The following is a 23,713-nucleotide window of genomic DNA, read 5'->3' on the forward strand; positions in this document are numbered from 1 at the left end:
ATTTTGAAAACTGAGTCGATCATACGAGGTAAGACAAGTTTCTTTACATGTGTTATCAATATTGTCAACATTGTTCAAATTAAAAGTCAAATGTTTTAGTTACGAAGCATTTATTTGTAGAACTAGGACTGGAGTGACGTGAGCAAAAAGAAGAACGATTTAGCTAATTTTGGGAAACCTGGATAATAAACATTAGCTAGGACCACCATGTACACTTTAAGCTAAATATTTATAACTTTTTGGGCAATTTAGCCGATTGTGGAATATAGTAAAACCTTGATAGTTACGCGGAGGAGTAACTACGCTGCTAGTTAGTTTTTCGACTTCACCCAATCGGTGCTTGTTGACAGGCAAGCAGCAAATCTCTTCTTATATCAACTTTTTTGTGTGTGTGAAGTAAATAGTTACTAGCAATACTATGTCATATTTTAGCTAAAGATCAATAACTTTTTGGGCCAATGTTGTTGCTTCCGTACATTTGCCTGAGGTTGGGATAGGTAGGTTCAGAACTGCCTGGAAACTGGTTTGCTACTGCAGTTGGATAAGTTTAGCTTGTTAATTTTCTCATGTCATGAAACATCCTTCTATATTTTTGCAGATAGCTATACCCATCCATCATACAGACGTGATTTTAGGATGTTTGTATCTTACTATTCGCAAGGAAGGTGTGAAAGGGCTGTCCACAGTTCAACGTTATGGTTTATCGGATTTGGGAAGAACACACTGCAGGCTACTAATTTGATTTTTTTTCTGTTGTAGAGGTGAAGGAAGACTATCCCTGCAAGAGGAGGAGGCAGCTGACTGTTGATTACCACACAGGAGGAGGACCTCCTGAACCAGGAACTGCTGGAGGAAGACCAGGACGAGTAGGAGATGGAAAAATGAGATTGAACCTGATACCCAGCCAGGAACATCATCTGGGTATGTATCAATGTATATTATTTGTTTCTGTTTCCCATAAGACTAATACTCATAATAATCAGATTATTATGCTAAAACCTGTAGTCCCTCCTTTGTCGTCACTTCACACAACCCATATTCCCTAGAATGGAAAAAAATCCTGTAACACAGTGGTTCTCAAATCGGTCCTCAGGTACCACCTGTCCTGCATATGAGATGTTTTCCTGCTCCAACACACCTGATTGAAATAAATGGGTCGTTATCTAGCTCTGTAGAAGCCTGGTAACAAACATGCATTTGAATCAGGTGTGTTGGAGCAGGGAAACATCTAAAACATGCAGAACAGGTGGTATTTGAGGACAGATTTGAGAACCACTGCCTGGCTATGCTATGGCTATGATCGTAAAAATAGGACTGAAAATAAAACAAATGTAGTTTCTTGCGCGCCGAAATGTAATGGCAAACGACTTTGCTTGCTTTGCAATAGGAACTGTTTTCCGTTTTGGCAGTCATCTGAGTGTGACCAGTATCGCGACAAGGCGTAGATGGAAAAGGATGTGTTTATTGGTGTTGTCTTCCCCCTGCCTCTTTATCTCCCTGTCTTCTCCCTCTCCTTTCTCAACAGGGATTGCAGTTGAGTTTATGCATTTATATATCTTCTGCTTTGCAGTTATTTATAAAAAAAAATATTTACAGTAGAAAGTTTGTTGTTTTGCTGAGATATCATTCCCCTCACAGTTTAATGTTCAAAACAAATAAAGTGTGTGTTTTATTGAACACATAAAATGCATATTTCAGTGGTGGTGTCCGTTATTTTCAGATGCAATTTATTGAATGCAAAGGTATTTGAGAAGTGGTGATGTGAAATTAATCTTGACATTCTAAATGCTTTAGCCTGTTTTCTCATTCATCACTAGAATGGTCTTAACTTTTAAACAATACATTTATATCTGTCTGCTATTCTATATTAACCACACAATTATGTAAGTGTCATACACTCAGGCAGCGGCGAAGCCGCCAAACGAGACGCAAGAGCCTATCTCAGCAACCATTTGTGCGATTGTCACCAAACTTGGGTTCCATCGTTCCCACGAGGAGCAGAGGAGGCCTGTGGTGTTATACCAGAAAAAAACACTTTGAACACACAGTACTTTGGAACGCAAACAGATATTTCAACCAAACTATGTGTGTTGCATGAGTGCAACAGGTTATTGTGACTTAATTGTTGCGCAAGTGCTATGGAGGCCATGTCCTGCTCTGGACTGCTTGGCCCCTCCATTGCTGCTTGCAGCTATATTTATTATTATTATTCTTAAGACTGGGTGTCTATGGCAGGCCCTAGAAGCGCTTGGTCGAAAGTTGTGAAATTTGGCACACTCATTAGGGACAGTCCCCTGGTCCAAGTCACAAAGTTTCATGTCCCATACTTTGGCACTCTAGCGCCACCAACGGGTCAAAGTTGGAGTTGTGTTTACACACGCAACTTTTGAACCGTATGTCCCATTTTCAAAAATGAGGTACCATTGGATTCCCTGGATCAAGCCGAGTGCAATGCACACCATGGCGTCAATTTCCGGTTATATAGATTTTCCGCTATTTCCGGTTTTATCAAAAACCTTTAAAAGCCTACTCCTCCTACAAATTTTGTCAAATCTTCTTCAAAATTACCAGATATAATCTTCAGACCAAGCCTCACAAAAGTTATCGAAGGATATTTGATTTTCAAAACCGTTTGTCCGGTACAGCCAATCAAATTCTGCAGAAAAGCCGCCAAACAGGAAGTGAAGCCATATCTCAGCAGTTCTTTGAAGCAGTGACACCAAAGTTGGTACGCCTACTCGGAACTTTATTCTAAGGATGTTCTCCAAAAATGGTGTCATGTGACTAAAAGGGGGCGTGGCCGGAAGCATAAACGTGTTTTGGCTAATAACTGTTGAAGTGTTTACCTTAATAAAGTAATTTTTTGTCTCTTGATGTCTTGTGAGATATCAAGCCTGGCCATTGATAACTTTTCATAATAACCGAATTGACGCGGCCGCCATTTTGGATTTCATGGAAAATATCAATATTCATCATATTTTTAACATGGTTTTTTTTTCTCAAATCCTCTCAATCCTCTTAAACTTCTTCAACGTTCTTCTTCCTCAATCTTTCAGCTACAGCCACCATTTAAACTTTAAAATGTTGACAAAACCCTAAACTATTTTTTCAGTAATTCAGCCTTTTGATATATTTTCAACTTTTTTTTATATCACTGATTATGTTTCATTAGTTTTTCAAACCGTTTCTGAGATTTACATGGGTGTCTATGTGAGAGTCTAGAGTGCTGACTGAAACGCTTAGAGTGGAGGGGAGCTTCGAAATCAGTTTAAAAAAGTATTTCTAGTTTGCCAGCATTGCCACAATTTTCACTCTTCATGCTTCATTTTTGGATCAATAGATAGCTAATTATGTGTTGGTCGTAGACAGTTGTCTGTGGAATCCAACAGACTTACACATTTTTTCAGAGCCCCACAAAAGCGAGACAAAGTCCAACTCTCGCCCCATAGAGACCAATGCAAATCTAGTGACACATTTCTCAGACAAAGCACAAGGATGACGATTTCTAAACTGCCAGTAGAGTCGTATTTCTGTCCGCACAGACATATAAAGGACATCTCTGGTTTCGGCAGAGTCTTGGGTCTCGGAAAATATCCTCATTTCTTTTATTGGACTTATAGTTTTGCGTCTAGGTTAACTTGTTTGAGGTGTGGATGCTAGGTAAATGTATATTATTCTGTCTGCCCAGCTTGTTAGCAATCCTAGCTGCACAATCACCGTGGCAACGAAACAAACACGTTTTTGAAACTGCTGGTAGAGTCCTATTTCTGACCGCACAGACATATAGGATATCTATGGTATGGTATAAGATTACCGCAAGAGCTGGATTTACTGCTTCATTTTGAAAACTAAGTCGATCATACGAGGTAAGACAAGTTTCTTCACATGTGTTATCAATATTGTCAACATTGTTCAAATTAAAAGTCAAACGTTTTTAGTTACGAAGCATTTATTTGTAGAACTACAGTAGGACTGGAGTGACGTGAGCAAAAAGAAAAACAATTTAGCTAATTTTGGGAAACCTGGATAATAAACATTAGCTAGGACCACCATGTACACTTTAAGCTAAATATTTATACCTTTTTGGGGCAATTTAGTCGATTGTGGAATATAGTAAAACCTTGGTAGTTACGCGGAGGAGTAACTACGCTGCTAGTTAGTTTTTCGACGTCACCCAATCGGTGCTTGTTGACAGGCAAGCAGCAAATCTCTTCTTATATCAACTTTTTGTGTGTGTGTGTGAAGTAAATAGTTACTAGCAATACTATGTCATATTTTAGCTAAACATCAGTAACTTTTTGGGCCAATGTTGTTGCTTCCGTACATTTGCCTTAGGTTGGGATAGGTAGGTTCAGAACTGCCTGGAAACTGGTGTGCTACTGTAGTTGGATAAGTTTAGCTTGTTGATTTTCTCATGTCATGAAACATCCTTCTATATTTTTGCAGATAGCTATACCCATCCATCATACAGACATGATTTTAGGATGTTTGTATCTTACTATTCGCAAGGAAGGTGTGAAAGGGCTGTCCACAGTTCAACATTATGGTTTATCGGATTTGGGAAGAACACACTGCAGGCTACCAATTTGATTTTTTTCTGTTGTAGAGGTGAAGGAAGACTATCGCTGCAAGAGGAGGAGGCAGCTGACTGTTGATTACCAGCACACAGGAGGAGGATCTACTGAACCAGGAACTGCTGGAGGAAGACCAGGACGAGATGGAAAAATGAGATTGAACCTGATACCCAGCCAGGAACATCATCTGGGTATGTATCAATGTATATTATTTGTTTCTGTTTCCCATAAGACTAATACTCATAATAATCAGATTATTATGCTAAAACCTGTAGTCCCTCCTTTGTCGTCACTTCACACAACCCATATTCCCTAGAATGGAAAACATCCTGTAACACAGTGGTTCTCAAACCGGTCCTCAGGTACCACCTGTCCTGCATATGAGATGTTTTCCTGCTCCAACACACCTGATTCAAATAAATGGGTCGTTATCTAGCTCTGTAGAAGCCTGGTAACAAACATGCATTTGAATCAGGTGTGTCGGAGCAGGGAAACATCTAAAACATGCAGAACAGGTGGTATTTGAGGACAGGTTTGAGAACCACTGCCTGGCTATGCTAATCGTAAAAATAGGACTGAAAATAAAACAAAAGTAGTTTCTTGCGCGCCGAAATGTAATGGCAAACGACTTTGCTTGCTTTGCAATAGGAACTGTTTTCAGTTTTGGCAGTCATCTGAGTGTGACCAGTATCGCGACAAGGCGTAGATGAAAAAGGATGTGTTTATTGGTGTTGTCTTCCCCCTGCCTCTTTATCTCCCTGTCTTCTCCCTCTCTTCTCTCAACAGGGATTGCAGTTGAGTTTATGCATTTAAATATATCTTCTGCTTCGCAGTTATTTATAAAAAAAATGATTTACAGTAGATAGTTTGAAAGTTTGTTGTTGTATGTTTTGCTGAGATATCATTCCCCTCACAGTTTAATGTTCAAAACAAATAAAGTGTGTGTTTTATTGAACACATAAAATGCATATTTCAGTGGTGGTGTCCGTTATTTTCAGATGCAATTTATTGTATGCAAAGGTATTTGAGAAGTGGTCATGTGAAATGAATCTTGACATTCTAAATGCTTTAGCCTGTTTTCTCATTTATCACTAGAATGGTCATAACTTTTAAACAATACATTTATATCTGTCTGCTATTCTATATTGCCCACACAATTATGTAAGTGTCATACACTCAGGCAGCGGCGAAGCCGCCAAACGAGACGCAAGAGCCTATCTCAGCAACCATTCGTGCGATTGTCACCAAACTTGGGTTCCATCGTTCCCACGAGGAGCAGAGGAGGCCTGCAGTGTTATACCAGAAAAATAACTTTGAACTCTCAGTACTCTTGAACGCAAACATATATTTCAACCAAACTTGGTGTGTTGCATGAGTGCAACAGGTTATTGTGACTTAATTGTTGCGCAAGTGCTATGGAGGCCATGTCCTGCTCTGGACTGCTTGGCCCCTCCATTGCTGCTTGCAGCTATATTTAGGATTCCTCCGTAAGGAGGAAACCTATTGTTATTGGTGGTTTTATTATTTGTAATTCTTGTACCATGGGAGTCAATGGCAGCCCCTAGACCCCATCGACAACTTTTTGTGAAATTTGGCACACTCATTAAGGACAGTTTCTTCTATACCTACACCAAGTTTCATGTCTCCCATTAGACCACTCTAGCGCCACCAATGGGTCAAAGTTGGACTTGTGTTTACACACGCAACTTTTGAACCGTATGACTCATTTTCAAAAATGAGGTACCATTGGATTCCCTGGATCAAGCCGAGTTCAACGCACACCATGGCGTTAATTTCCGGTTATATAGATTTCCCACCATTTCCGGTTTTATCAAAAACCTTTGAAAGCCTACTCCTCCTACAATTTTTGTCATATCTTCTTCAAAATCACCAGAGATGATCTTCAGACCAAGCCTCACAAAAGTTATCAAAGGAATTTTGATCCTCATAACCGTCTGTCCGGTACAGCCAATCAAATTCATCAGAAAAGCCGCCAAACAGGATGTGAAGTCATGTCTCAGCAAATCTTTGAGATATCAACACTAAACTTGGTAGATCGGAGGAAGACACTACAACATGTTACCATGTGCAAAGGCAAATTCATATCTCAAAAAATGATTGATATAAAGCAAATTGAACTTATCGCTAACGCTAAAATTATGCTTTACACATCAGCCATTCAAAAACTGATACTCTGATTCAATCACAAGTTCATATGAAAACTCTTGAGAATGTTCATAACACAAATCTGTGAAAAAGTTGACTGTAAGATGAAAGGTCGATTTTTGGTGAATATTTGAAACATGCTTGCTTGGCTAATTTCTAGGCAAATTTCCAATGAATGTCTCCCTTGCTCCTCCCCGCGCGTGCTCCAAAATCTCACACACACTCAGCCTTCCCTTGACACACGCGCGGCCAAGACGCACACGCAACATTTCAGGAGAGTGTGGGCTGACCAAGCCCCCACTCATTCCTTGGTCTTTAGCAAAGGCCCATGTGGCTCTTGATGGTATTGCATTTCCGATTTTGTATGCAATGGTAAAAAGGTCTCAAATCCTGAAACATTGATAGTGTAGGCCGAGAAACACTTTAACAAAAGCCCATGTGGATCTTGTTGGTATTGCATTTCCGATTTTGTATGCAATGGTAAAAAGTTATAAAAATCCTGAAACATTGATAGTATAGACCAAGAGTAACTACCACACCACAAATGGCCCACCATTACCCATAGGTGGCGCTACAGGCCACGCCAAAAAGCACAAATATACAAGGCTTTCTGGAATGGATAGGCTCACCAAGCCCCCTCCCTTCACTTATTGGCTTGAAAAAAAGGCCCATGTGGCTCTTGATGGTATTGCATTTCCGATTTTGTATGCAATGGTAAAAAGGTCTCAAAATCCTGAAACATAGATAGTATAGGCAAAGAAACACTTTAACAAAAAGCCCATGTGGATCTTGTTGGTATTGCTTTTCCGATTTTGTATACAATGGTAAAAAGTTATAAAAATCCTGAAACATTGATAGTATAGACCAAGAGTAACTACCACACCACAAATGGCCCACTATTACCCATAGGTCTTCCCTTGACACACGCGCGGGCTTGGCAAGACGCACACGCAACATTTCAGGAGAGTGTTCCTTGGTCTTTTGCAAAGGCCATGTGGATCTTGATGGTATTGCATTTCAGATTTTGTTTGCCATGGTAAAAAGTTATCCAAATCCTGAAACATTGATAGTAAAGGCCAAGAGTAACAACAACACTTTAACAAAAGCCCATGTGGATCTTGTTGGTATTGCATTTCCGATTTTGTATGCAATGGTAAAAAGTTAAAAACATCCTGAAACATTGATAGTATAGGCCAAGAGTAACTACCACACCACAAATGGCCCACCATTACCAATAGGTGTCGCTACAGGCCACGCCCTAAAGCACAAAGCACTTCACTTCTTGTGAAGATTAAAGCGCTTCACTTCTTGGCTTGAAATAAAGGCCCTTGTGGATGTTGATGTTATTGCATTTCAGATTTGGTATCCCATTGGAAATTCTGCAGCATTGATTTTTCTATACAGTTACAATTTGTCAAGAATATACATTTTTGAATGGTTCGCAATGCTTTACACGTAAGCCAGTCAAACAAGTTCATATGAAGACTCTTGAGAATGTTTAGTACACAAATCTGAGAAAAAGTTGACTCTAAGATGAAAGGTCGATTTTTGGTGAATCTTTGAAACATGCATGCTTGGCTAATTTCTAGGGAAATTTACAATGAAATGTGTCCCCTGCTCCTCCCCGCGCATGCTCCAAATTCTCAGACACTCATTCTTCCCTTGACACGCGCGGGCTTGGCAAGACACACACGCAACATATCAGGACTGTGTGGGCTGACCAAGCCCCCACTCATTCCTTGAATATCAGCATAGGCCCTTGAGGACCTTGGTGTCATTGCATTTCCTACTTTGTATGCAATAGTAAAAAGGTCTCCAAATCCTGACACATTGACAGTACAGGCCAAGAGTAACTACCACACTTTACCCAAAGCCCATGTGGATCCTGTTGGTATTGCATTTCCGATTTTATATGCAATGGTAAAAAGTTTTTAAAATCCTGAAACATTAATAGTATAGGCCAAGAGTAACTACCACACCACAAATGGTCCACCATTACCCATAGGTGGCGCTACAGGCCACGCCTTAATGCATAAAGATACAAGGCTTTCTGGAATGGATAAGCTCACCAAGCCCCCTTCCTTCACTTACTGGCTTGAAATAAAGGCCCTTGTGGATCTTGATGGTATTGCATTTCAGATTTGGTATGCCATTGGTAATTCTGCAGCATACATTTTTCTATACAGTTACAATTTGTCAAAAATAAACATTTTTCAATGGTTCGCAGTGTTTGGAGGAATCCGCCATTACTGCTTGCAGTTATATTTATTATTAGGATTCCTCCGTAAGGAGGAAACCTATTGTTATTGGTGGTTTTATTATTTGTAATTCTTGTACCATGGGAGTCAATGGCAGCCCCTAGACCCCATCGACAACTTTTGGTGAAATTTGGCACACTCATTAAGGACAGTTTCTTCTATACCTACACCAAGTTTCATGTCTCCCATTAGACCACTCTAGCGCCACCAATGGGTCAAAGTTGGACTTGTGTTTACACACGCAACTTTTGAACCGTATGACTCATTTTCAAAAATGAGGTACCATTGGATTCCCTGGATCAAGCCGAGTTCAACGCACACCATGGCGTTAATTTCCGGTTATATAGATTTCCCGCCATTTCCGGTTTTATCAAAAACCTTTGAAAGCCTACTCCTCCTACAATTTTTGTCATATCTTCTTCAAAATCACCAGAGATGATCTTCAGACCAAGCCTCACAAAAGTTATCAAAGGAATTTTGATCCTCATAACCGTCTGTCCGGTACAGCCAATCAAATTCATCAGAAAAGCCGCCAAACAGGATGTGAAGTCATGTCTCAGCAAATCTTTGAGATATCAACACTAAACTTGGTAGATCGGAGGAAGACACTACAACATGTTACCATGTGCAAAAGCAAATTCATATCTCAAAAAATGATTGATATAAAGCAAATTGAACTTATCGCTAACGCTAAAATAATGCTTTACACATCAGCCAGTCAAAAACTGATACTCTGATTCAATCACAAGTTCATATGAAGACTCTTGAGAATGTTCATAACACAAATCTGTGAAAAAGTTGACTGTAAGATGAAAGGTCGATTTTTGGTGAATATTTGAAACATGCTTGCTTGGCTAATTTCTAGGCAAATTTCCAATGAATGTCTCCCCTGCTCCTCCCCGCGCGTGCTCCAAAATCTCACACACACTCAGCCTTCCCTTGACACACGCGCGGCCAAGACGCACACGCAACATTTCAGGAGAGTGTGGGCTGACCAAGCCCCCACTCATTCCTTGGTCTTTAGCAAAGGCTCATGTGGCTCTTGATGGTATTGCATTTCCGATTTTGTATGCAATGGTAAAAAGGTCTCAAATCCTGAAACATTGATAGTGTAGGCCGAGAAACACTTTAACAAAAGCCCATGTGGATCTTGTTGGTATTGCATTTCCGATTTTGTATGCAATGGTAAAAAGTTATAAAAATCCTGAAACATTGATAGTATAGACCAAGAGTAACTACCACACCACAAATGGCCCACCATTACCCATAGGTGGCGCTACAGGCCACGCCCAAAAGCACAAAGATACAAGGCTTTCTGGAATGGATAGGCTCACCAAGCCCCCTCCCTTCACTTATTGGCTTGAAAAAAAGGCCCATGTGGATCTTGATGGTATTGCATTTCCGATTTTGTATGCAATGGTAAAAAGGTCTCAAAATCCTGAAACATAGATAGTATAGGCAAATAAAAACTTTAACAAAAAGCCCATGTGGATCTTGTTGGTATTGCTTTTCCGATTTTGTATACAATGGTAAAAAGTTATAAAAATCCTGAAACATTGATAGTATATACCAAGAGTAACTACCACACCACAAATGGCCCACTATTACCCATAGGTCTTCCCTTGACACACGCGAACATTCTCAAGAGTCTTCATATGAACTTGTGATTGAATCAGAGTGTGCTTGGCAAGACGCACACGCAACATTTCAGGAGAGTGTGGGCTTACCAAGCCCCCACTCATTCCTTGGTCTTTTGCAAAGGCCTTGTGGATCTTGATGGTATTGCATTTCAGATTTTGTTTGCCATGGTAAAAAGTTCTCCAAATCCTGAAACATTGATAGTAAAGGCCAACAGTAACAACAACACTTTAACAAAAGCCCATGTGGATCTTGTTGGTATTGCATTTCCGATTTTGTATGCAATGGTAAAAAGTTAAAAACATCCTGAAACATTGATAGTATAGGCCAAGAGTAACTACCACACCACAAATGGCCCACCATTACCAATAGGTGTCGCTACAGGCCACGCCCTAAAGCACAAAGCACTTCACTTCTTGTGAAGATTAAAGCACTTCACTTCTTGGCTTGAAATAAAGGCCCTTGTGGATCTTGATGTTATTGCATTTCAGATTTGGTATCCCATTAGAAATTCTGCAGCATTGATTTTTCTATGCAGTTACAATTTGTCAAGAATATACATTTTTCAATGGTTCGCAATGCTTTACACGTAAGCCAGTCAAACAAGTTCATATGAAGACTCTTGAGAATGTTTAGTACACAAATCTGAGAAAAAGTTGACTCTAAGATGAAAGGTCGATTTTTGGTGAATCTTTGAAACATGCATGCTTGGCTAATTTCTAGGGAAATTTACAATGAAATGTGTCCCCCGCTCCTCCCCGCGCATGCTCCAAATTCTCACACACTCATTCTTCCCTTGACACGCGCGGGCTTGGCAAGACACACACGCAATATATCAGGACTGTGTGGGCTGACCAAGCCCCAACTCATTCCTTGAATATCAGCATAGGCCCTTGAGGACCTTGGTGTCATTGCATTTCCTACTTTGTATGCAATAGTAAAAAGGTCTCCAAATCCTGACACATTGACAGTACAGGCCAAGAGTAACTACCACACTTTACCCAAAGCCCATGTGGATCCTGTTGGTATTGCATTTTCGATTTTATATGCAGTGGTAAAAAGTTTTTAAAATCCTGAAACATTAATAGTATAGGCCAAGAGTAACTACCACACCACAAATGGCCCACCATTACCCATAGGTGGCGCTACAGGCCACGCCTTAATGCATAAAGATACAAGGCTTTCTGGAATGGATAAGCTCACCAAGCCCCCTTCCTTCACTTACTGGCTTGAAATAAAGGCCCTTGTGGATCTTGATGGTATTGCATTTCAGATTTGGTATGCCATTGGTAATTCTGCAGCATACATTCTTCTATACAGTTACAATTTGTCAAGAATAAACATTGTTCAATGGTTTGCAGTGTTTGGAGGAATCCGCCATTACTGCTTGCAGTTATATTTAGGGGCCAAGCAGCGAAGCTGCGAGGCACCTATTGTAATTGGTAGTATTATTATTATTATTATTATTCTTAAGACTGGGTGTCTATGGCAGGCCCTAGAAGCGCTTGGTCGAAAGTTGTGAAATTTGGCACACTCATTAGGGACAGTCCCCCGGTCCAAGTCACAAAGTTTCATGTCCCATACTTTGGCACTCTAGCGCCACCAACGGGTCAAAGTTGGAGTTGTGTTTACACACGCAACTTTTGAACCGTATGTCCCATTTTCAAAAATGAGGTACCATTGGATTCCCTGGATCAAGCCGAGTGCAATGCACACCATGGCGTCAATTTCCGGTTATATAGATTTTCCGCTATTTCCGGTTTTATCAAAAACCTTTAAAAGCCTACTCCTCCTACAAATTTTGTCAAATCTTCTTCAAAATTACCAGATATGATCTTCAGACCAAGCCTCACAAAAGTTATCGAAGGATATTTGATTTTCAAAACCGTTTGTCCGGTACAGCCAATCAAATTCTGCAGAAAAGCCGCCAAACAGGAAGTGAAGCCATATCTCAGCAGTTCTTTGAAGCAGTGACACCAAAGTTGGTACGCCTACTCGGAACTTTATTCTAAGGATGTTCTCCAAAAATGGTGTCATGTGACTAAAAGGGGGCGTGGCCGGAAGCATAAACGTGTTTTGGCTAATAACTGTTGAAGTGTTTACCTTAATAAAGTAATTTTTTGTCTCTTGATGTCTTGTGAGATATCAAGCCTGGCCATTGATAACTTTTCATAATAACCGAATTGACGCGGCCGCCATTTTGGATTTCATGGAAAATATCAATATTCATCATATTTTTAACATGGTTTTTTTTTCTCAAATCCTCTCAATCCTCTTAAACTTCTTCAACGTTCTTCTTCCTCAATCTTTCAGCTACAGCCACCATTTAAACTTTAAAATGTTGACAAAACACTAAACTATTGTTTCTGTAATTCAGCCTTTTGATATCTTTTCAACTTTTTTTAATATCACTGATTATGTTTCATTAGTTTTTCAAACCGTTTCTGAGATTTACATGGGTGTCTATGTGAGAGTCTAGAGTGCTGACTGAAACGCTTAGAGTGGAGGGGAGCTTCGAAATCAGTTTCAAAAAGTATTTCTAGTTTGCCAGCATTGCCACAATTTTCACTCTTCATGCTTCATTTTTGGATCAATAGATAGCTAATTATGTGTTGGTCGTAGACAGTTGTCTGTGGAATCCAACAAACTTACACATTTTTTCAGAGCCCCACGAAAGCGAGACAAAGTCCAACTCTCGCCCCATAGAGCCCAATGCAAATCTAGTGACACATTTCTCAGACAAAGCACAAGGACGACGATTTCTAAACTGCCAGTAGAGTCGTATTTCTTTCCGCACAGACATATAAAGGACATCTCTGGTTTCGGCAGAGTCTTGGGTCTCGGAAAATATCCTCATTTTTTTTATCGGACTTATAGTTTTGCGTCTAGGTTCACTTGTTTGAGGTGTGGATGCTAGGTAAATGTATATTATTCTCTCTGCCAAGCTTGTTAGCAATCATAGCTGCACCATCACCGTGGCAACCAAACAAACACGTTTGAGACCAATGTAAAATCTAGGGACACATTTCTCAGAAAAAGCACAAGGAAGACGATTTCTAAACTGCCAGTAGAGTCGTATTTCTGACCGCACAGACATATAAAGGACATCTCTGGTTTCGGCAGAGTCTTGGGTCTCGGAAAATATCCTCATTTTTTTTATACGACTTATAGTTTTGCGTCTAGGTTAACTTGTTTGAGGTGTGGATGCTAGGTAAATGTATATTATTCTCTCTGCCTAGCTTGTTAGCAATCCTAGCTGCACCATCACCGTGGCAACGAAACAAACACGTTTTTGAAACTGCTGGTAGAGTCCTATTTCTGACCGCACAGACATATAAAGGATATCTATGGTATGGTATAAGATCACCGCAAGAGTTGGATTTACTGCTTTATTTTGAAAACTGAGTCGATCATACGAGGTAAGACAAGTTTCTTTACATGTGTTATCAATATTGTCAACATTGTTCAAATTAAAAGTCAAATGTTTTAGTTACGAAGCATTTATTTGTAGAACTAGGACTGGAGTGACGTGAGCAAAAAGAAGAACGATTTAGCTAATTTTGGGAAACCTGGATAATAAACATTAGCTAGGACCACCATGTACACTTTAAGCTAAATATTTATAACTTTTTGGGCAATTTAGCCGATTGTGGAATATAGTAAAACCTTGATAGTTACGCGGAGGAGTAACTATGCTGCTAGTTAGTTTTTCGACTTCACCCAATCGGTGCTTGTTGACAGGCAAGCAGCAAATCTCTTCTTATATCAACTTTTTTGTGTGTGTGAAGTAAATAGTTACTAGCAATACTATGTCATATTTTAGCTAAAGATCAATAACTTTTTGGGCCAATGTTGTTGCTTCCGTACATTTGCCTGAGGTTGGGATAGGTAGGTTCAGAACTGCCTGGAAACTGGTGTGCTACTGCAGTTGGATAAGTTTAGCTTGTTGATTTTCTCATGTCATGAAACATCCTTCTATATTTTTGCAGATAGCTATACCCATCCATCATACAGACGTGATTTTAGGATGTTTGTATCTTACTATTCGCAAGGAAGGTGTGAAAGGGCTGTCCACAGTTCAACGTTATGGTTTATCGGATTTGGGAAGAACACACTGCAGGCTACTAATTTTTTTTTTCTGTTGTAGAGGTGAAGGAAGACTATCCCTGCAAGAGGAGGAGGCAGCTGACTGTTGATTACCACACAGGAGGAGGACCTACTGAACCAGGAACTGCTGGAGGAAGACCAGGACGAGGAGGAGATGGAAAAATGAGATTGAACCTGATACCCAGCCAGGAACATCATCTGGGTATGTATCAATGTATATTATTTGTTTCTGTTTCCCATAAGACTAATACTCATAATAATCAGATTATTATGCTAAAACCTGTAGTCCCTCCTTTGTCGTCACTTCACACAACCCATATTCCCTAGAATGGAAAAAATCCTGTAACACAGTGGTTCTCAAATCGGTCCTCAGGTACCACCTGTCCTGCATATGAGATGTTTTCCTGCTCCAACACACCTGATTGAAATAAATGGGTCATTATCTAGCTCTGTAGAAGCCTGGTAACAAACATGCATTTGAATCAGGTGTGTTGGAGCAGGGAAACATCTAAAACATGCAGAACAGGTGGTATTTGAGGACAGATTTGAGAACCACTGCCTGGCTATGCTATGGCTATGATCGTAAAAATAGGACTGAAAATAAAACAAATGTAGTTTCTTGCGCGCCGAAATGTAATGGCAAACGACTTTGCTTGCTTTGCAATAGGAACTGTTTTCAGTTTTGGCAGTCATCTGAGTGTGACCAGTATCGCGACAAGGCGTAGATGGAAAAGGATGTGTTTATTGGTGTTGTCTTCCCCCTGCCTCTTTATCTCCCTGTCTTCTCCCTCTCCTTTCTCAACAGGGATTGCAGTTGAGTTTATGCATTTATATATCTTCTGCTTTGCAGTTATTTATTAAAAAAAATATTTACAGTAGAAAGTTTGTTGTTGTATGTTTTGCTGAGATATCATTCCCCTCACAGTTTAATGTTCAAAACAAATAAAGTGTGTGTTTTATTGAACACATAAAATGCATATTTCAGTGGTGGTGTCCGTTATTTTCAGATGCAATTTATTGAATGCAAAGGTATTTGAGAAGTGGTGATGTGAAATGAATCTTGACATTCTAAATGCTTTAGCCTGTTTTCTCATTCATCACTAGAATGGTCATAACCTTTAAACAATACATTTATATCTGTCTGCTATTCTATATTAACCACACAATTATGTAAGTGTCATACACTCAGGCAGCGGCGAAGCCGCCAAACGAGACGCAAGAGCCTATCTCAGCAACCATTTGTGCGATTGTCACCAAACTTGGGTTCCATCGTTCCCACGAGGAGCAGAGGAGGCCTGTGGTGTTATACCAGAAAAAAAACACTTTGAACACTCAGTACTTTGGAACGCAAACAGATATTTCAACCAAACTAGGTGTGTTGCATGAGTGCAACAGGTTATTGTGACTTAATTGTTGCGCAAGTGCTATGGAGGCCATGTCCTGCTCTGGACTGCTTGGCCCCTCCATTGCTGCTTGCAGCTATATTTATTATTATTATTCTTAAGACTGGGTGTCTATGGCAGGCCCTAGAAGCGCTTGGTCGAAAGTTGTGAAATTTGGCACACTCATTAGGGACAGTCCCCCGGTCCAAGTCACAAAGTTTCATGTCCCATACTTTGGCACTCTAGCGCCACCAACGGGTCAAAGTTGGAGTTGTGTTTACACACGCAACTTTTGAACCGTATGTCCCATTTTCAAAAATGAGGTACCATTGGATTCCCTGGATCAAGCCGAGTGCAATGCACACCATGGCGTCAATTTCCGGTTATATAGGTTTTCCGCTATTTCCGGTTTTATCAAAAACCTTTAAAAGCCTACTCCTCCTACAAATTTTTTCAAATATTCTTCACAATTACCAGATATGATCTTCAGACCAAGCCTCACAAAAGTTATCGAAGGATATTTGATTTTCAAAACCGTTTGTCCGGTACAGCCAATCAAATTCTGCAGATAAGCCGCTAAACAGGAAGTGAAGCGATATCTCAGCAGTTCTTTGAGGCAGTGACACCAAAGTTGGTACGCTTACTCTGAACTTTATTCTAAGGATGTCCTCCAAAAATGGTGTCATGTGACTAAAAGGGGGCGTGGCCGGAAGCATAAACGTGTTTTGGCTAATAACTGTTGAAGTATTTACCTTAATAAAGTAATTTCTTTGTCTCTTGATGTCTTGTGAGATATCAAGCTTGACCATCGATAATATTTCATAACAACCGAATTGACGCGGCCGCCATTTTGGATTTCATGGAAAAGTGTAAAAACCTTTTACACGCCCCAAATTTTGTCCAATGTTTACTAAATTTGGCACAGATGATCTTCAGACCAAGCTTCACAAAGGTGTCTGATGGATTTTCAAATTTTCGAAACCGTTTGTTCGGTAGAGCCGATCAAAGGCGGCGGCGAAGCCACAAAAGACACGTTAGAGCGTAACTCAGCAACCATTTTAGCGATTGTCACCGAACTTGGGTTCCATCGTTCCCAAGAGGATCAGAGGAGGCCTGTGGTGTTACACCGGAAAAAAACACTTTAAACACTCAGTACTTTGGAACGCAAACAGATATTTCAACCAAACTTGGTGTGTTGCATGAGTGCAACAGGTTATTGTGACTTAATTGTTGCGCAAGTGCTATGGAGGCCATGTCCTGCTCTGGACTGCTTGGCCCCTCCATTGCTGCTTGCAGCTATATTTATTATTATGTTTTACCCATGGGAGTCAATGGCAGCCCCTAGAGCACAATTGTAAAAAGTTGTGAAATTTGGCATGTTGAAACTGCAGACCATTAGTAACTACCATACCAAACATGGGCCATGTGAGACAACAGGTGGCGCTACAGGCCACGCCCCAATATGTCAATTTTTAAAGTGATGCCATTTGCAGGCCATAGGTCCCAAAATGCTGAAATTTATTACAGATGCCTTATTTCTCATGAGGAACAAAAAAGCCTCTAGAACCTATAACGGCCGCCATATTGGATTTTTCTGTACAATAAAGATTGAGGAAACACGTTTTTTCACTACTCCTCCTACATTTTTGGTTAAAATTTTCTTCAAAGTTGCCAGAGAGGATCTCCAGACTGAGCCTCACAAAAGTTATCAATAGGATTTTTGATTTTCAAAACCGTTTGTCCAGTACAGCCAATCAAAATCATCAACAAAGGAACCAAACAGGAAGTTGGGTCAAATCTCAGCAAATCTTTGAGATATCAACACCAAACTTGGTATATCGGTAGAAGACAATACAACATGTTCCCATGTGAAAAATTGACTTAATATCTTAAAAAATGACTGACATAAATCAAATCAAATGTATCGCTAACGCTAAAATAATGCTTTACACATCCACCGGTCTAAAACGGATACTCTGATACTATCACTAGTTCATATGAAGACTCTTGAGAATGTTTAGTATTCAAATCTGAAAAAAAGTTGACTGTGAGATGAAAAGTATATTTTTGGTGAATATTTGAAACATGCATGCTTGGCTAATTTCAGAGCTATTCTGCAAAACCCTCTCTCCCCTCCTCCTGCCCGCGCGTGCTCCAAATTCTCACACACACTCAGTCTTCCCTTGACACACGCACACGCAACATTTCAGGAGAGTGTGGGCTGACCAAGCCCCCACTCATTCCTTGGTCTTAAGCAAAGGCCCATGTGGATCTTATATGTGGTATTGCATTTCCGATTTTGTATGCAATGGTAAAAAGGTCTCAAATCCTGAAAGATTGATAGTATAGGCCGAGAAAAACTTTAACAAAAGCCCATGTGGATCTTCTTGGTATTGCATTTCCGATTTTGTATGCAATGGTAAAAAGTTATATAAATCCTGAAACATTGATAGTATATAGACCAAAAGTAACTACCACACCACAAATGGCCCAACATTACCCATAGGTGGCGCTACAGGCCACGCCCTAAAGCACAAAGATACAAGACTTTCTGGAATGGATAGGCTCACCAAGCCCCCTCCCTTCACTTCTTGGCTTGAAATAAAGGCCCATGTGGATCTTGATGGTATTGCATTTCCGATTTTGTATGCAATGCTAAAAAGGTCTCAAAATCCTGAAACATAGACAGTATAGGCCAAGAAACACTTTAACAAAAGCCCATGTGGATCTTGTTGGTATTGCATTTCCGATTTTGTATACAATGGTAAAAAGTTCTCCAAATCCTGAAACATTGATAGTATAGGCCATGAGTAACTAACACACCACAAATGACCCACCATTATCCATAGGTGGCGCTACGGCCACCCCCCAATTGTCCATTTTCAAAGTGCTGCCATTTGCATCCCATTTGTCCCAAAATTCTGAAATTCATTACATATGCCTTATTTCTCATGAGGAACAAAAAAGCCTCTAGAACCTACGGCACCCACACAAATCTGAAAAGTAGTTCAATGTAAGATGAAAAGTAGATTCATTGTGAATATTTAAAATATGTATGCTTGGCTAATTTCTAAAGCTTTTTCCCCAAATCCTATCTGTAATTTGTTTAAACAAACGTAGCCTTTTAAACCTCTAGGTTTAATTCTCTCTTTTATAAATTTAAAGTTGGATTTGAGATTTAACAGACATTTAATCATTTAGCAAGTTGTTTGACTCAAAAATCATAACAATAGCAAGCTCCCACCTTCACTCCTTAGTCTAGTAGCCATTTTAGACTAGTAGGCATTGTGTGGTTAGTTTGGCCACAGCTAATTCTACTGTTAAAAGAAACAGAAGGTCTTCTTCTTCAGAACTATACAGTTGAATCAACCAAACACAGCTTGGTCATGTTATCATCTTCTTTGGCACATCTAAACTAAGGACTTGACTTTTAAGAAAGCATGACCAAAGCAATTGGGTGAGGGAGGGTTCCTACATAAACAGTTGCTGACAAAGAATTTCAGACTTAAACATAGTCTTGCATTAAGAGTAGAGTCAACAAATTGAATAACTGTGCTAATGGTTGTTGAAACTCATTGCTCTGCGTTGGTGCATGTCAATTTAGGCAGAAGTCCATGTCTGGTGATATTTGACAACCTCAAACACCATGAGTCTGCCACTGGGCCTATTGAAAAGGCTCTTGTTTTCATTTGCAATGCAACTATGGGGTGCCAAGCTGGGCCTAGTTGTACTGTTAGAAAGGCCAGTTACATTAAACATTATTGTTGTTATATAGTTTTCTTCCGAGCATTGCATGCACTAATAAAAGCAATGATGCCCAGAAATGTTTTGTAGGAGTTGCGAAAAAGAGAAGCAGAACAGTGGAACACCATCCCAACTCAAAATGTAGTAGCGTAGAATAGAGGAACTGGGTGTACAAGCATCTGCTTGCGGAATGAATGCTCCGTGCCATGTTTTAGAAAACTTGAGAAGTCTCCCTTTATTCGTGGTGTGTGTCCAGTATATAACGTCTCGCCCTGCTTTATCCTACCGCCCTGCTCCCCGGCCCCTTGTAGTAGCCTCATCTCCATGCCCATAACATTACGCCATTAACTAGATCCAGTAACATGACACTGGGAAATGGGTGCTGAAGTGGAAAGTCCCCAAAAACAGCATAAAACAAGGAAAATATTAATCCACCAGTCATTTTTACATTTTAAATATGGAGGCATCTATTGGAACTGGTGGTAACTCCTTTGTTGTACACCCAACAAAAATGGGGCTACTTTACATATAATATAACTATACTTATAGGCCTTAATGTAGTTGTCGTCCTACCATTGCATACACGTCCTTTACTAAAGTGTATCTTCCCTTTCATAAAATTATTATTGTAATCAAAGCTTTTAAAGAATGGATCTCTGCATGATGGGCCTGACCAGAGCACAGGTGGCCTGACAGAACACGCTTCAAAGTTGTCACTTTCAAAAGGGTGGCATTTTAACCCTGTTTGTCCAAAATGTCTAAAAGTTGGTACGCATGCCTTATATTGCTCATGGGGAACAAAAGAGTGTCAATAACCCATAATGTCGGCAGCATGGATATTTCTCTACAGTGACAATTTGTGAAGAATTTCAGAAAATGACTTAAAATCAGCCATTGATCCAGTTGTCTTGAAATGTTGTGTACATGAATGAAATACATGTCTGTGTCATGTCAATTTGGTAATGGTTTGAAATGCTATGGAGGAACCCGCCATTGCTGCCTGCAGCTATATTTTTAGGGTTCCTCCTGTAGGAGGGAACCCTATTGTTATTGGTGGTATTATTAGGATTCCTCCGTAAGGAGGAAACCTATTGTTATTGGTGGTTTTATTATTTGTAATTCTTGTACCATGGGAGTCAATGGCAGCCCCTAGACCCCATCGACAACTTTTTGTGAAATTTGGCACACTCATTAAGGACAGTTTCTTCTATATCTACACCAAGTTTCATGTCTCCCATTAGACCACTCTAGCGCCACCAATGGGTCAAAGTTGGACTTGTGTTTACACACGCAACTTTTGAACCGTATGACTCATTTTCAAAAATGAGGTACCACTGGATTCCCTGGATCAAGCCGAGTTCAACACACACCATGGCGTTAATTTCCGGTTATATAGATTTCCCGCCATTTCCGGTTTTATCAAAAACCTTTGAAAGCCTACTCCTCCTACAATTTTTGTCATATCTTCTTCAAAATCACCAGAGATGATCTTCAGACCAAGCCTCACAAAAGTTATCAAAGGAATTTTGATCCTCATAACCGTCTGCCCGGTACAGCCAATCAAATTCATCAGAAAAGCCGCCAAACAGGATGTGAAGTCATGTCCCAGCAAATCTTTGAGATATCAACACTAAACTTGGTAGATCGGAGGAAGGCACTACAACATGTTACCATGTGCAAAGGCAAATTCATATCTCTAAAAATGATTGATATAAATCAAATTGAACTTATCGCTAACGCTAAAATAATGCTTTACACATCAGCCAGTCAAAAACTGATACTCTGATTCAATCACAAGTTCATATGAAGACTCTTGAGAATGTTCATAACACAAATCTGTGAAAAAGTTGACTGTAAGATGAAAGGTCGATTTTTGGTGAATATTTGAAACATGCTTGCTTGGCTAATTTCTAGGCAAATTTCCAATGAATGTCTCCCCTGCTCCTCCCGGCGCGTGCTCCAAAATCGCACACACACTCAGCCTTCCCTTGACACACGCGCGGCCAAGACGCACACGCAACATTTCAGGAGAGTGTGGGCTGACCAAGCCCCCACTCATTCCTTGGTATTTAGCAAAGAGCCCATGTGGCTCTTGATGGTATTGCATTTCCGATTTTGTATGCAATGGTAAAAAGGTCTCAAATCCTGAAACATTGATAGTGTAGGCCGAGAAACACTTTAACAAAAGCCCATGTGGATCTTGTTGGTATTGCATTTCCGATTTTGTATGCAATGGTAAAAAGTTATAAAAATCCTGAAACATTGATAGTATAGACCAAGAGTAACTACCACACCACAAATGGCCCACCATTAACCATAGGTGGCACTACAGGCCATGCCCAAAAGCACAAAGATACAAGGCTTTCTGGAATGGATAGGCTCACCAAGCCCCCTCCCTTCACTTATTGGCTTGAAAAAAAGGCCCATGTGGATCTTGATGGTATTGCATTTCCGATTTTGTATGCAATGGTAAAAAGGTCTCAAAATCCTGAAACATAGATAGTATAGGCAAAGAAACACTTTAACAAAAAACCCATGTGGATCTTGTTGGTATTGCTTTTCCGATTTTGTATGCAATGGTAAAAAGTTAAAAACATCCTGAAACATTGATAGTATAGGCCAAGAGTAACTACCACACCACAAATGGCCCACCATTACCAATAGGTGTCGCTACAGGCCATGCCCTAAAGCACAAAGCACTTCACTTCTTGTGAAGATTAAAGCACTTCACTTCTTGGCTTGAAATAAAGGCCCTTGTGGATCTTGATGTTATTGCATTTCAGATTTGGTATCCCATTGGAAATTCTGCAGCATTGATTTTTCTATACAGTTACAATTTGTCAAGAATAAACATGCTTTACACGTATGCCAGTCAAACAAGTTCATATGAAGACTCTTGAGAATGTTTAGTACACAAATCTGAGAAAAAGTTGACTAAGATGAAAGGTCGATTTTTGGTGAATCTTTGAAACATGCATGCTTGGCTAATTTCTAGGGAAATTTACAATGAAATGTGTCCCCTGCTCCTCCCCGCGCATGCTCCAAATTCTCACACACTCATTCTTCCCTTGACACGCGCGGGCTTGGCAAGACACACACGCAACATATCAGGACTGTGTGGGCTGACCAAGCCCCCACTCATTCCTTGAATATCAGCATAGGCCCTTGAGGACCTTGGTGTCATTGCATTTCCTACTTTGTATGCAATAGTAAAAAGGTCTCCAAATCCTGACACATTGACAGTACAGGCCAAGAGTAACTACCACACTTTACCCAAAGCCCATGTGGATCCTGTTGGTATTGCATTTCCGATTTTATATGCAATGGTAAAAAGTTTTTAAAATCCTGAAACATTAATAGTATAGGCCAAGAGTAACTACCACACCACAAATGGCCCACCATTACCCATAGGTGGCGCTACAGGCCACGCCTTAATGCATAAAGATACAAGGCTTTCTGGAATGGATAAGCTCACCAAGCCCCCTTCCTTCACTTACTGGCTTGAAATAAAGGCCCTTGTGGATCTTGATGGTATTGCATTTCAGATTTGGTATGCCATTGGTAATTCTGCAGCATACATTTTTCTATACAGTTACAATTTGTCAAAAATAAACATTTTTCAATGGTTCGCAGTGTTCGGAGGAATCCGCCATTACTGCTTGCAGTTATATTTAGGATTCCTCCGTAAGGAGGAAACCTATTGTTATTGGTGGTTTTATTATTTGTAATTCTTGTACCATGGGAGTCAATGGCAGCCCCTAGACCCCATCGACAACTTTTTGTGAAATTTGGCACACTCATTAAGGACAGTTTCTTCTATACCTACACCAAGTTTCATGTCTCC

At 40.1% G+C, this 23,713-nt stretch overlaps 1 protein-coding gene and 1 long non-coding RNA gene across 2 annotated transcripts in view; one reads left to right on the forward strand and one right to left on the reverse strand.

Moving 5' to 3' along the window:
* The window catches only part of csmd1b (CUB and Sushi multiple domains 1b), a 390,765-nt gene that overhangs the window by 172,607 nt on the left and 194,445 nt on the right, over positions 1 to 23,713 (reverse strand). The window lies entirely within an intron of this gene.
* On the forward strand, positions 2,913 to 5,542 carry LOC146267967 (uncharacterized). The gene is made up of 2 exons (XR_014768798.1): positions 2,913 to 3,866; positions 4,607 to 5,542. It is a non-coding gene; the product is annotated as an uncharacterized LOC146267967 (long non-coding RNA).

The sequence above is a fragment of the Hypomesus nipponensis genome, chromosome 11 (assembly GCF_054491055.1).
Source record: "Hypomesus nipponensis isolate SF chromosome 11, ASM5449105v1, whole genome shotgun sequence".
NCBI classification, from domain to species: domain Eukaryota; kingdom Metazoa; phylum Chordata; class Actinopteri; order Osmeriformes; family Osmeridae; genus Hypomesus; species Hypomesus nipponensis.